Source organism: Piliocolobus tephrosceles, chromosome 3 (genome assembly GCF_002776525.5).
Source record: "Piliocolobus tephrosceles isolate RC106 chromosome 3, ASM277652v3, whole genome shotgun sequence".
In the NCBI taxonomy this organism is placed as follows: Eukaryota; Metazoa; Chordata; class Mammalia; order Primates; family Cercopithecidae; genus Piliocolobus; species Piliocolobus tephrosceles.
Genome location: NC_045436.1, coordinates 104,253,638 through 104,269,061, shown reverse-complemented (window position 1 = coordinate 104,269,061; position 15,424 = coordinate 104,253,638). Strand labels below are relative to the sequence as shown.

The 15,424-nt window shown below is 36.7% G+C and overlaps 1 protein-coding gene across 1 annotated transcript in view; it reads left to right on the top strand.

Annotated features, from left to right (window-relative positions):
* LOC111549357 overlaps positions 1-15,424 on the top strand; it is a 29,474-nt gene that overhangs the window by 2,535 nt on the left and 11,515 nt on the right. The gene's annotated exons all lie outside the window — the stretch shown is intronic.

Genomic DNA, 15,424 nt, shown 5'->3' with positions numbered 1-15,424 from the left:
ATCATTCTTCACTCCTCAATTTACAGAACTGCTTATAATTGACTGATGAGCTGTCCCTGAGACGGCCATTCATAGTCATTACTGCACTCTAACTGGGGAGAAATGCTTTTAGAAAGTTCTAATTAGAGACTTTTTCTGTTGTTTTTCTTATAAATACATTCAAAAGAGGTACTGGAGAGTTTGTTTTGTTTTGGGAAGGGGCATGTGTGTAGCTCGATGTATTGTTTCTCTTTATACTTAAGTAAGTAAGATGTAACAAAGCTTCTTTAAACTTTAAAGAGTTACAGGCTCACAGGAGGAAAGAGAATAGTGTCATGTTTTGCCCTTGTTTATCATAATTATCAGCACTATAATAGAGACGGGGGTTGAAGGCTTTGATTATTAATAAATTCTATTTCTACTTAAAGTTAAAGGTCGTCTTCATCTTCAGTTCCTGTATGTTTCTCTGTGGAGAGTTCAGACTTTTAGAACCAGTAAACTTACAATGTTTTTACAGGATAAATACACTTGACCCTTGAACAACACAGGTTTGAACTATGCAAATCCACTTCTATGGAGATTTTCTGCCACCTTGGCCACCACCAAGACATCAAGAAAAACTCTTTCTCTTCCTCCCCCTTCTCAGCTTATTTAATCTGAAGATGATGAGGATGAAAACCTTTATGATAATGCTTCTCCACTTAATGAATCATGAATATATTTTCTCTTCTTTGTGATTTTCTTAATAGCATTTTCTTTTCTCTGGCTTTATTGTAAAGGTAAGTATATAATACATATACAAAATATATGTGAATCAACTATGTTATCAGTAAGGCTTCTGGTCAACAGTGGACTATGAGTAGTTAAGTTTTCGGGGATTCAGATACTACACACAGATTTTCAACCGCACAGAGGCCAGGGAGGGCATCAGCACTCCTAACTCTGGCGTTGTTCAAGGGTCAACTGTATAGTAGTATACACATTGAGCTTATTTCACTCATTAAAAATCGTAGTGAAAAATTATTCAAGTGGCTCAGTGTAGCTCATCTAGTGCAAACTTTGTAGCAATCTGAATGAAATCCAGGTCTCCTGACTCAGTCTCAAGTCCCATACAGAATTGACAGGGCTCAGAGGAGACAAACTCAACCAAAGAAACTTTTAACTGTGCCATCTTCGGTTAAATATAATTTAAACTTAATTTCCAGAATTAATGTTCAGCGTTGACCTTTCTTAGAAATAAAGCTAAGGAATAGAGTAAATATACAGGGTTTTCCTGTTTACAAAAATGAGAACAATTGTTTGCAATTAAAGTAAAAAGCAAATTTAAAGAGTTTAAGAGAGCTCAAGTTGACTAAAAAATGTGCGATTTTTTAAAACCTAAAACAACCCCTATTCTATAACATTTATTTATGGTTCCAAAAGTATAAAGTTAACTAAAAAATACTGTGTTAGTTCATGGATTAAGTTAAAATTGTGTTGCAAGACTCAGGAAACAAACCTCAGTTAACTAAATAAAGTAAAACACTGCCATCTGCTGACTAGAATGAAAAATTAGTGGGTCTGTTACCATCTGTAACTAGCGAGAGGTCTCTGTTAATTTATTCCATAACTCTTAAAGTATGCTAAAAAACACTATGCTGGGTGATACAAAATTACTTAGTCTCCTAGATGGACACCTAGGACTATACCCTATGCTTCCGTATTAGTTAGGGTTCTCCAGAGAGACCAAACCAATAGAATATAGATAATACAGGAGAGGGGATTTATTAGGGGAATTGGCTCATGCAATTTTGAAGGCTGAGAAGTCCCAGAACAGGCCGTCTGCAAGCTAGAGACCCTGGGGTGCCAGTAGCGTGGCTCATTCCAACTATGTAGGCCTGAGAACCCAGAGGGGAGCTGGTGTGAGTCCTGATATCCAAAGGCTGGAGAGCCTGGCATTCTCATGTCAAAGGGCAGAAGAGTGTATCCCAACTTTAGTACAGAGAGACCAATTCACTTTTCCTCTGTTTTGTTCTGTCTGGGCCTCCAGCTGATTGGATGTTGCCCACCCACATTGAGGGTGAATCCTTCCCCCTTAGTCCACACAGACTCACACTCCAATTGCCTCTAGAAACACCCTCACAGACACACCCCAAAATAATGCTTTACCGCTTATCTATATATTCATTAATCCAGTCAGGTTGATACCTAAAATTAATCATCACAACTAGCATGTGGTGGTGGTGGTGATCATTATTCCAACAGTCAGATCTGACCATAATCAGTAATACAGCAATAATAGAGTTTAAATATAAATGAGGAAATTAAGTTATTATCTGGAAATTTTGAATCTAGAAAAATTTTACATTAAAACTTATTTAAGGCTGGGTGCAGTGGCTCACACCTGTAATTCCAGCACTTTCAGAGGCCAAGGCATGCAGCTCACTTGAGGTCAGGAGTTTGAGACCACCCTGGCCAACATGGTGAAAACCTGTCTCTACTAAAAATACAAAAATTAGCTGGGTGTGGCGACAGGCACCTGTAATTCCAGCTGAGGCTGAGGCAGGACAATCACTTGAACCTGGGAGGCGGAGGCTGCAGTGAGCCAAGCCGAGATTACATCATTGCACTCCAGCTGGGCTACAGAGCGAGACTCTGTCTCAAAAAAAAAAAAAAAAAAAAAGGACATTTAAATTGTATAACTATAGTAAAATTAATTTGGAAAATAAATTTAAAGTTTAAGTCATGACCTAATTACTTCACTTTGCAAATATTTGAGTGGTTACTATGCCAGAAACTAGATTGCCTGCAGGAGATACAATAAAAAACCTACTGTCTACCTTTATGGAGCTCACAGTCTAGAGAAAGAGATAGATATCAACCAGGAATGATAGTGTCTTAAGAACTATAACAAGATGGTACAGGAGTACCTCCTTCTACTCAAGTGGGGCACACAAATTATTGTCAACACATATAAACTACAGTATAATAAATATTTACTCCTGTCCTCAATTCCTATAAATAATCCTCGGACTTATTCAAACCTATATTTTGAGCTTTCTGTCTGAGTGGAGTTTTTGTTGTATTGCTTTACTCAGAAACCTCAAAAGGTGTATAACATTTCAATTTCTCCTGTTCCCTGCATCAAATCTATTACCAAGTATTGCCAATTTTACTTCCAAATAACTCTCAAATATGAATACCTCTTCCCATTTTCTCTGGTACTACCCTACTCTCATATTTTCAACTGAGATATCCTTTTATCTAGTCTACCCACATTCACTTGAATCTCTTCCAATCCATTGTTTCCATTTACAAATTTTCAATGGTTCTTGGGACCTGGCATAGTTGGCCAACCACCCACCTCTCTAATGTCAACATGAGCCATAATTTAATGCACTTTCTCTACTGCTATTATCCTGGCCTGTTCAGTCCCTTCTTGACACGCTCCTTTTGCCACATGGCCTTTGCACAGTCTATTTCCAGTCTCTATTATTCATCTACTTTAATGATGTCTTCACTGAATTATCTAAGTCACAAATCCCACCATTAAATTTTTCATAGAACCACTCAATCTTGCTTCATAGCACTAATCACGGATGCAATTTTATAGTTTTTAATGTTTTTTTTTTTTTTTTTTAGACGGAGTCTCACTCTGTTGTCCAGGCTGAAGTGCAGTGGCTGGATCTCAGCTCACTGCAAGCTCTGCCTCCCAGGTTCACACCATTCTCTTGCCTCAGCCTCCTGAGTAGCTGAGACTACAGGTGCCCGCCACCTCGCCTGGCTAGTTTTTTTTTTTTTTTTGTATTTTTTTAGTAGAGACAGGGTTTCACTGTGTTAGCCAGGATGGTCTCAATCTCCTGACCTCGTGATCCGCCCATCTCGGCCTCCCAAAGTGCTGGAATTACAGGCTTGAGCCACCGTGCCCGGCCCAGTTTTTTATGTTACTATGTGGTTTATGCCTGTAAATTCAATGAGGACAATAACTGTGTTTTGGCTCTTTATTGGTCCAGTTTTGGTAAGATCATTTAATATTACAAAATTCTTCAATATCAGAGTAAAGAAGTTTCGAATCAAGCAATTGACACCTATCATAACTTATTGAAGTACACACATTTAAGGAATGAATAAAATATGCTGAATTATTAATGATTCCAAACATATTTAATTTATAATTTTTTTCCTGTTTATTTCATGTGTGTTATGGCAAGACTGGAAAACATATTTGTTTTCTTTAACACTGGCTATTGGGCCCTGCTATCCTAATCAGAATGTGTGCTAATATGAGGGCACTCTATCCTCAAGGCAATGTCGTATTTGAGGAGCAACTGTGAATGAAGTCAAACATTGACCTGGTTTTTTTGACATCTTCTCTATCACTGCAATATTTTGTGTTTCCTCTTTTATCTTCCTTATCACTTGACATTTCTGCCACCATTATATAATCTTTAAAAATCAAGTTCCTTTTTTGTAGTTGTGCTTTTGAAACTTCCAGATGATGGGATGGGGTAGAGGGACACAATGACAAACGAAATAACCAAACACACAACCTACTTTATTTAAAAATTTAAAGTTACTTAATTTAAAAATGTTCCTCAATAGCTTAGGTTTATAGATAGAACCAGTCACGAACAAATAGAGTTATATTTACTTGCCTTATCAAGAAATTAAATCATTCTGAATTCATAGTGAGACTCTATAAAATCAATTATGTTACGTATATAATATCACTTATTTTCCTTAAAAAAATTTTTTTTTAAGTAGAGAGAAGGTTTCGCCATGTTATCCAGGTTGGTCCCTAACTCCTGGGCTTAAGTGATCCTCCTGCCTGGACCTCCCAAAGCGCTGAGATTACAGGCATAGGCCACCACTCCCAGCCTCATTTAAAAAAAAATAAATCCAAGTTTAATGTAATGACATACTATGATGGTTAATTTTATGTGGCAACTTACTGGGGCCATGAAGTACCCAAATACTTGGTTAAACATTATTCTGGCTGTGTCTGTGAGGATGTTTCTGGATGTTACATTTGAATCAGTAGACCTAGTAAAGCAGATTGCCCTCCCTATGTGAGTGGACCTCATCCCATCTGCCCAAGGCCCAAATATAGCAAAAAAAGTGGAGTAAGGGAGAATTTACTCTCTGCCTGACTGTCTTTGACTTGGAAAGCCAGTCTTCTCCTGCTTTCATACTTGGACTCAGACTGGAACTATAGCATCAGCTCCCCTGGGTCTCCTGCTTGCCAACTGCAGATCTTAGGATTTCTAAGCTTCCGTAACCAGCTAAGCTAATTCGTTATGATAAATCTATGTATCTACCTATGTATTATCTACATGTCTATCATGTATCTACCTATTATCAATCATCTATCTATCATCAATTATCTATCTATCTATCTATCTATCTATCTATCTATCTATCTATCTATCTATCAATCATCTATCTAATGTTCTATTTCTCTGGAGAACCCAGACTAATGCACATACCATGACATTAAATACTAACTATAATTGCATGGATTTTACACAATTTAAATATAGCTATGTTGATTAATTTTGGTTTTAAGTTCCAAGTGATGCCGGGTGCAGTGGCTCACGCCTGTAATCCCAGCACTTTGGGAGGCCAAGGCGGGTGGATCACAAGGTCAGGAGTTCAAGACCAACCTGACAAACATCATGAAACCCTGTCTCTACTAAAAATACAAAAATTACCTGGGTGTGGTGGCGGGCTCCTGCAATCCCAGCTACTCAGGAGGCTGAGGCAAGAGACCCCCTTGAACCCGGGAGGTGGAGGTTGCAGTGAGTGAAGATTGCACCACTGCACTCCAGCCTGGGTGACAGAGTAAGACTCTATCTCAAAAAAAAAAAAAAAAAAAAAAAAAAAAAAAAAAAAAAATTCCAAGTGATTTTATCTTGTATATCCCTCTGCCTATTTACAAAATAAGAATGAATATGTATGTACACACAGACACACACATACCCACACACAAAAACACAATCCTTGGTCCTTTAAATATTTCCAAGTCTCTTCATTGTTCAGATGGGGGGAAAAATCTCCCAATATCCATTTTTTTTCTCTCTGAAGGTTTTTAAAAGAGTGCTCCATTTATACTTTATTTCTCCACTTAAATCTCTAATACTCATTCTTTAGTTACCTGTTGCTGGCTTCCAACTTTACTACTCTGTTGAAACTGCTCTTACCAAAGTCATCAATGTTCTCCTAATTCAACATAAAGTGGTATCTTCCATCTTATACTAGAAGTTCTCTGTCCATATTTTGGCAATTCGGATTCTTCTTTTCCCTGATACTGTCTAGTCCCTTCTTCCTGGTTCCTCTCAAATTCTCTACCTGCCCCTTGCAGATAGTGCTCTAAGGTGACAGCTTCATTCTATCAATCCTTTCAGTAATTCTAATGAATTCAGTTCTTTACACTGATTACATAAATTAATATCTCCAACCCAGACCTTTCCCAACACTTTCAGTCTCATATCCAGTTGCCTACTAGATACTTCATACTCAGTTCTCTGCAACTACAATTATCACCTTCCCTAAACTGATTCTTATTCCTATTTCCTCTATCTCAGATATAATAATCTTCATTTAACCTTCTTTCTTATGAATGGAAATACCAGCATAAAGAGCAATGTCTGTAACACATGCAGGTATAATAAATTGCATTATTGTTTACAAATATTTGCTGCCCATTCGTAAGAGATAGTTGTACTTTCCTGCCTATTGACATAGCTGAACTATGCAACTTACTAAATACAAATATAAATGACTGCATTACTTTCCAGCAGATACTTAAGAGCCAGAATATGGTTTGCCATGCTTTTTTGCCCTATGCCAGACAACCAGCAGTATTCTAGATGCTCCATCAGCTTGGGTGCCGATATGAAGGTGATGTGGTACAGAGCTGCAGCCAACCTGCAAGGAAATAGTAGTGTGACTGAAAATAAAGCTTTGAAGTTGTAATGACTGAAATTTGGGGATCATTTGTCAACACATCCAAAAGCTAATACTGGCTGATCTGAGGCTGGAAAAGTTTTAACCACAGAATTGTATTTTCATCTATATATAGTCATGACAGGTAAAGGTCAACAGAAAGACATTCTCAAATATGCAAAGGCTATGAGACAACCTTTATATAATTTTTAAAATGCCTTAAATATTTCTCCAAAAAGTGAAATATGAACCAAAATTAAGAGAGAGTGAAAATTAAGGGTTTGAAATGAAGAACCGCAAGCATTGAAACTTGGTAAAAAGGGAGCTGAAAATGGCTGTAAACTTGCTTATAAACTAAATAAAAAAACCATCGTATAAACATTGAATAGGGAAATATATATAATATTAATGTAATGACACTTTGGATCTAGATTCCATGTTATATTAGCAAAGACTGAAAAGTTGGAAAAGGAAAAAAGTTAACTAAATTTGGTCAGGCATGGTGGCTCGCTCCTGTAATCCCAGCATTTTGGGAGGCGGAAGCAGGTAGATTGCTTGAGCCTAAGAGTTTGAGACCAGCTGAGGCAACATGGTGAAACCCCGTATCTGTTAAAAAAAAAAAAAAAAAAAAAAAAAAAAGCTTTGTATAGTGGTGTATGCCTATAGTCCCGGTTACTTGGGAACTTGGGATACTGAAGTGAAATTTACAAAACTCATTATATTAAATAGAGAGAATTCAATATAGAATATTTTACTTTCAGTTCTGACTATTATAGAAGTAGAGGTTAAATAACGATGTTAAAATTCTTAAAGATAGTTTATAGAGACTTTTAAAGATGGCAAGATAAAAATATTTTTAAAAGTTTGATCCTCCCCCTTGAAACTTACCAATACTGAAAAAATAAAAAATAACAATGTAGGAAAAACAACCAACCAAACAACCAACTTCATCTTCAATGAAACAAGGAAATTATACAACCCTAAGTTACAAAAAAGGAAGCAGCAATAAAGTAAAATAAGGGAAGAGGCTGATTGCCAAGAACCAAAGCATGCCTTCTTGAATCTCGAGCAGAACAAAGATTTCTCTCAAAGAAATAATGTTTCATTTCTCTCAAATGAAACAATCCTGAAAAATTGTGACTAGAGTAGCAAAATCTGAACCTGGGGGAACCTCAGAAGTAGAATGTCTAGTTTAAAGGAGAGGTGGAACTAAATAAGAAACCAGGCTGGTATGTCAGCTCTATAGCCTTCAGCCTATTCTCTGAGCCATGGAGATTGCTAGAAGTAAAGCAGAGTGAGGAAAGGAAGAGAAGAACCAGAAATCTCATGTCACTCTTCACTCCTATGCAGAATTTTTTGTCAATAACTCATTGACAAGCACCATGTCTCTGGGCAAACACTAGTTATAAGGAAGGCAAGGAAAATAACTAGCTAGCTATTACAGTTTCTGTGTTAGAGACAGGCAACGGAAAAGGATGAGTGAATCTGTAATTTCTATTACTATGAGAAAAAAAGAAGACAGAATGTAAGAATATATTTTAAAAGGAAAAAAAAACATAAACTGCAGAAGAAGAGCATACAATGCAAGGTAAATTACCTACTAAATATTCCAAGAGTTAAAATAAATACTTCCTTGTAATCTTTGTAGTGGGTTGAATAGTGTCTCTTTCTATTTATGTTTACCTAGAACATTAGAATGTAATCTTTATTAAGAAATAATTCTTTGAAAATGCAAATAGGAAAGTGTGATCCTACTGTATTAAGGTGTGCCCTAAATCCAGTGACTGGCATCCTATGAGAAGAGGAGAGGACATATGGAGACATACGTAGGAAAAAAGGTCATGTCACAGTGGAGGCAGATTGGGGTGATGCAGCTACAAACCACAGAACACCAAGGATTTCTAAGAGCTGCCAGAAGCTTAGGAAAAGGCAAGGAAGTTTTCTGCCGTACAGCTTTCATGGGGAACATAGCCATGTCAAAACCTTAATTTCAGAATTCTAGCCCTGAGAATTGTAAATCAATAAATTTCTTTTGTTTTAAGTCAACCACTTTGCTATGGCAGCCCTAGGAAACTAACACAGTCTTCAAGAAATTACATACAATGTCATTGTGGTGGGCAGACTCTAAGATCACCCCCCATAACCCTTGCCTCCTGGTGCTCAGATCCTTGCATCCTCTCCTTGACTGAGAGTAAGACCTATGATTTATTTCTAACCAATAGAATACAGTGCAAATAGGAAGGAATGATGATTTTAAGCATGTGATTACATCACATAAGATTGTAGCCTATCGTGATCCTGGCTGGCTTTGAAGAAGCAAGCTACCATATTCCCAGATATAGGAAGAGAGCCACAGGGCAAGGAGCTGAGTGTGGCCTCTGGTCAATAGCCAACAAGAAATTGAGCCCTCAGTGTAGTAGTCTGCCAGGAACTGAATTCTGCCAGGAACGATGTTGAGTTTGCAAGCAGATCCTTCAGTTGAGCCTCAGATGAGACTGCAACCCCAACTAACACCTTGATTGCAACCTTGTGAGACCCTCAAAGCAGAAGACCCAGCTAAGTGATGCTCAGACTCCTGACCCATAGAAATTGTGAGATAACACATGTGTGGTCCTAAGCCACTACGTTAGTGATAATATTGTTATGGAACGATAGAGAACCAGTAAAATGTCCTTTCTAGAAGAAGACCTCTAATAAGAGAATGAAGAGTTCAATAAAAAAGTAAGGCATCTGAGGAGGAAAATGTGGAGATAAAAAAGCTCAGAAAATTAATGGAAGAGCTAAAAAATGGTAGGAGAATAAATAGAAGAAAAACACATGATTGAATACACAATCTAAAGAAATCACACAATACACAATAAAAAATGACAGTGATATAAAAGTCATATTTAATATGGGGAAAAAGATACGCATGCCTTTCATATAGGCATAATGAAATAAAATAGATTTGAGGTTGGTTCATGAGGTTGAAGGAAAGAAGCCATCTTCATGACATAAAAGTGCAAGATGAAGCAGCAAGTGCTGATGTAGAAGCTGCAGCAAGTTATCCAGAAGATCTAGCTAACATCATTGATGAAGTTGACTACATAAACAACAGATTTTCAGTGTAGACGAAACAACCATCTGTTGGAAGAAGTTGTCATCAAGGATTTTCGCAGTTAGAGAGGAGAAGTCAATGGCTGGCTTCAAAGTTTCCAAGGACAGACTGACTCTCTTGTTATGGGCTAATGTAGCTGGTGCCTTTAAGTGTAAGTCAATGCTCATTTACCATTCCAAAAATTCTAGGACCCTTTATAACTGTGCTAAATCTGTTCTGCCTGTGCTCTATCAATGGAACAATAAAGTCTGGAATGATAGCATGTCTGTTTACAGCATAGGTTACTAAATATTTTAAGCCCACTCTTGAGAACTACTCTTCAGGAAAGAAGATTTTCAGAATATTATTGCTCATTGACAATGCACGTGTCGCCCAAGAGCTCTGATGGAGAAGTACAGGGTATTAACATTGTTTTCATGCCCGCTAACACATCATTCTATAGTCCATGGATCAAGGAGTCGTTTTAACTTTCAAGTCTTATTACATAAGAGATACTGTTTGTAAGGCTATAACTGTTACAGATACTGATTCCTTTGATGGATCTGGGCAAAGTAAATTGACAACCTTCTGGAAATAAATCACCATTCCAGATACCATTCAAAACATTCATGATTCATTGTGGGGGTGGTCAACATATCAACATTAACAGGAGTTTGGAAGAAGTTGATTCCAACCCTCATGGGCGACTTTGTGGGGTTTAAGGTTCAGTCAAGGAAATAACTGCAGATGTGGTGGAAATAGCAAGAGAGTTAGAATTCAAGATGTGACTGAATTGCTGCAACCTAATGATAATTATTATTTTATTTTATTTTATTTTTAGACAGGGTCTTGCTTTGTCATCCAGGCTGGAATGCTATGGCACAAACATGGTTCACTGCAGACTCAACCTCCCCTGCTCAAGTGATCCTCACACCTCAGCCCCTCAAGTAGCTGGGACTACAGGCACATGTCATCATGTCCATCTAGTCTTTGTATTTTTTGTAGAGACAGGGTGTTGTCATGTTGTCCAGGCTGATCTCAAACTCCTGAGCTCAAGTGGTCCGTATATCTTGGCTTCCCAAAATGCTGGGATTATAGGCCAGTGCACCTGGCCCCATGATAAAACTTTAAGGAATTGCTTCTTATGGATGAGCAAAAAAATTGGAATCTTGATGCAGAATGCACTTCTGGTGAAGACGCTGTGAATGTTGTTGAAATGACAACAGAAGGTTTAGAGTAGTCTGTAAACAGCTGAGAAAGCAGCAGCAGGAGTTGAGAGGATTGACTTCAGTTTTGAAAGAAGTTCTACTGTGGATAAAATACTATCAAATAACCTCACATGCTGCAGAGAAATCTTTTGTGAAAGAAAGAGTCAATAGATGCAGTAAACTTCATTTTTTTTAATTTTAAGAAATTGCCTTAGCCACCCCAACCTTCAGCAATCTTTACCCTGACCAATCAGCAGCCATCAACATCAAGGCTAGACCCTCCATTGGCAAAAATATTATGACTCGTTAAAGGATCAGATGATTATTAGAGTTTTTAATTTAGTTTCTTATTAGCAATAAAATATTTTTAAATTTAAGTAATGTACATTTTTAGAAGACATAATGCTATTTCATACTTAGTAGTCCACAGTAACATAAACACAACTTTTCAATGTACTGGAAAACAAAACAAAAAAAGTCTTATTTTACTGTGACATTTGCTTTATTGTGGCAGTCTTGAACAAAACCTGTAATATTTTTGAGATATTATGCCTATATGAATAGAATTAAAAGCATAATATATATACAATGTATTATAAAAAAGAACGAAGATAAAACATATTATTGATTAAATATATCTACACGCAAAAGTTCTCTATTAATATATGCTGTTTACAAATAAATATACATAAAACAAAATGATGTAATAAGTCTATAGAATATGGAAAAATACTAGGCAAATGCAAGCAAAAAGAAAGAGTAATAAGTATAAGAAATAAATGGATTTGATGGCGGAAAAAGCCAGTCACATGAAACAAATTTTACAAAAAATAAAAGGGACAATTCATAATAAAAATTTAAATTAATGAACCTTCATATTAAGCAAAAGCTGTTTGAATAAAAGAAGAAATTGGTAGAAACACAAGTGAGATAATTTATTTTGAGTAGGCAAAAAATTTAAAACATACAAAATATAAATAAAATTGATTTGCGGCTACAAAGAATGAATAAAATTTTCAGTGCCAAGAGCATCTATAAATTTACAAAATTTGATTATGTTATGTAAAACATGACAATTTCCAAAAGATAGAAAGCCATATCTCTGACCACAATGCAACAAAACTAGATAAACAAAAGGCAACAAAAAATAAAAAGGAAGAGGGGCTGTTTAATCCTTTAGAAATAATATTTTGCCAAATAATTATTATTTAAAAGAGGAAATCAAACCTAAAATTATATACTATTTAGACATTAGCAATAACAGTACTACATATCAAAATATGGGTTGACTCCAAAGCTATTCTCAGAGAAAAATGCAGTGTGTAATGCTTTTACTCCTAACAAGAAAAGAAATAAAGGAAGGGAGGAAGCGAGGGAGGGTGGAGGAAGGAAGGAAAGAAAGAAAGGGAACTAAATCTTATATCTAAGAACCAAGAAGAATAACAGTGGAAAACTTTACAGAGAAATAAATGAATAAAGATAAACCAGATATTAATGAATTATAAAATAGTAGGGAATTATTTAGCAATTAGCTTTAGGAATCATAATATTTTAACCACTTTTCATCTATTAAATATAAATAGATTTAATACAGTAAATTTGGTACTTACAAAATTGTAGGAAGAGCTGGAAAATCAGACTTTTGTCTGTGCCTTCAGGGCTTACTCCCAAAATACATTGCTGAACTGTACTGCAAGTTTCTATAGTGACAGAATCAAGAAGATGCAGATTTAGGAGGCTACCACTGGAACAACTAAGTTCAAGAAAGTAATATCAGAGATTTTTATACAAGAAGCAGAGATGGATCAAAAGAAACCACTGCTAGCATTGCATCTTCCTCCTTGCCACCCACGACTTGGCTTTGCTCTTGCAGAAAAACTCGGTATTTCTGTGACTAGGACAGGCAGTAACAACAGCTGGATTCGAATTTGTGGCCAGAACCCTGCCTCAAAGGGATCTGGGAAATGTAGTTTTTAGGTTTTCAGGCTCTACAGCAGAAGTGTTCAATCTTTTGGCTTCCCTGGGCCACACTGGAAGAATTGTCTTGGACCACAGGACAGCTTTGTAAGTGACCCAACACAAATTCACAAACTTGCTTAAAACATTATGAAAATATTTTTTGCATTTTTTTAGCTCATCAGGTATTATTAGTGTTAGTGTGTTTTATGTGTGGCCCAAGACAATTTTTCTTAGAAATTAGGAGTTCTACCACTGAGACAGATGAAATGACAGATGTTACAGGATAGTACCAGTGATAACTTGATGGTATTAAATTTGTAAATCTTGATAAAATGGATATTTCTAATTTCTAAGAAAATGTAAAAGTTCGAATTGATTAAAAATATTGGAAACCTAAGTATATCAATAGTCATGGGAGAAAATGGAAAAACTTATTAAGAATGAAAATGGCCCCCTGACCAAAATAAGACCCAAACAGCTTTATAAAAAATATTTTTATAAATATTTTGTAAAATCTTCAAGGAACATATAATTTCCATATCATTATGCCATTTACAAAATTTCCAAACCACATTAATAGCTCTGTTATTATGCATTATCAGGCATTGTGAAAATGTCCTGTTCATTTTCTGTGGTTCAACCTAACCACACTGAAATCGATTTCAATAACCGCAGTATTTCAGGGCCCCTATTATAGCAGAAAAATGATTATTTTCTGGTATATGTAATTCCCTTCATTGTTTCCTCCCTTTCTCTCCTTCTTTTTGGCATAACATTTACCTTCAAGAGCTTAATTAAGTGTACTCACAGTATGGTGGCATGAGCTGTATCCAGCTCTCTCCCTCCTGGGCTGCTTGGCATTTGTATAACCCCAAGTATAGCGATCCCCCCACAATGTCACCTGCTGAGTCCTGGGTTGCCTTATCTGGCTTCCAATCATATGATTCACTGTCCTCTGCCTAATTCCCTCTCTTAACCACGAGACCTCTGCAGTCTTTACAGCACTCAGACCACTAGGAAGAAAAACATTTAGCCACTCCATCATTCCTGCTTAAGATGGAAAGTGGCCCTGTGTGAGTCTGGGTCACTCCAGCCCTCCTAGACACTGGGCAGAGGCTTTCTTTACTCAGTGTTTCCATATTGTGTAGGGTTGAGGAGCTCTTATGGACTCAGCATGTTCCAGGACCAACCAGACCTGAAACAGTACAGATCTCGTGTAGTCTGAGATCCCCAATATTTCCTGGGGGATCATCATCATCCTCCCTCTCCTTTAGGAGCTAAAGGGTCTAAGTGGGGGTTCACATGGGAATGGGGAGGTACTTGACTCTCAGAGATGCTCCCAGTGGTTGCTGTGACTGCTTCCTCCCCACCTCTATAGAGGACGCAGAGAGAACAGGTAAAGAGAGACAAAGAGAGGGCCTCTCCTGATAGGAGACTCTTTAGAAGCTTGGAGTCAGGAATATGGTGGTAGGAGACTCATGCTTATTTATGTGCCCTGTTAAAGTGTTTCTTGTCTTAAATGTAGACTGGGATCTTTGAACTCCAAAACTCAGAACTTGATACTTTTATTTCTCTGCTTCCACTATGATGAGAAATTGAAGGAAGAAAAGAGTTTCCTGTAGTTGGCTAATAACAATCGACAACACTATTTAAACTATTCTAGAAAATAGAAACAAAACATTGCAAAGTTCCATTTTCTGCCAGTCTGCCATAACCTGAAACCAAAACCATGAATATGGACAACATGCAAAAAAATCTAAATAAAATATGAACTTACCTGTTTTAACAGTTTTTTAAAATAAATAATAGACCATCACTAGGTTATATTCCAGGAATGCAATATATATCACTTATATTCTTGTGTGATTTTTCTGTGCTCAACAAGGAAGCAATGAGCAAGCCACTATGTGGAAAGGTGTACTCCAAAATTAATTATATACGCCTCAAGGAGCCTAATATCTGGTTGGAGAGACAAACACAAAAGTTGAACAACATAAAAATGTAAATAATTCATGATTTACAAAAGAAATACTTAAAGGTAGTACCCTATTCTTTCAAATGAATTATATAAATATGCACTAGATATTCATAGAAAGCCCAATCACTTGATTCCAGAGTGGTAGGAAAGACTGTACCAAGAGGGGCAGTATGTGTTTAATTTTAAAAGATGGGTTGAACTTGTATGTAGTGAGAATATTTCAGGCAGGTAATCCAGCAGGTGAAACTGTGAACAAAGGAAAGCTGAATACGTACATGTTCAGTCAACAGTGAGCAAACT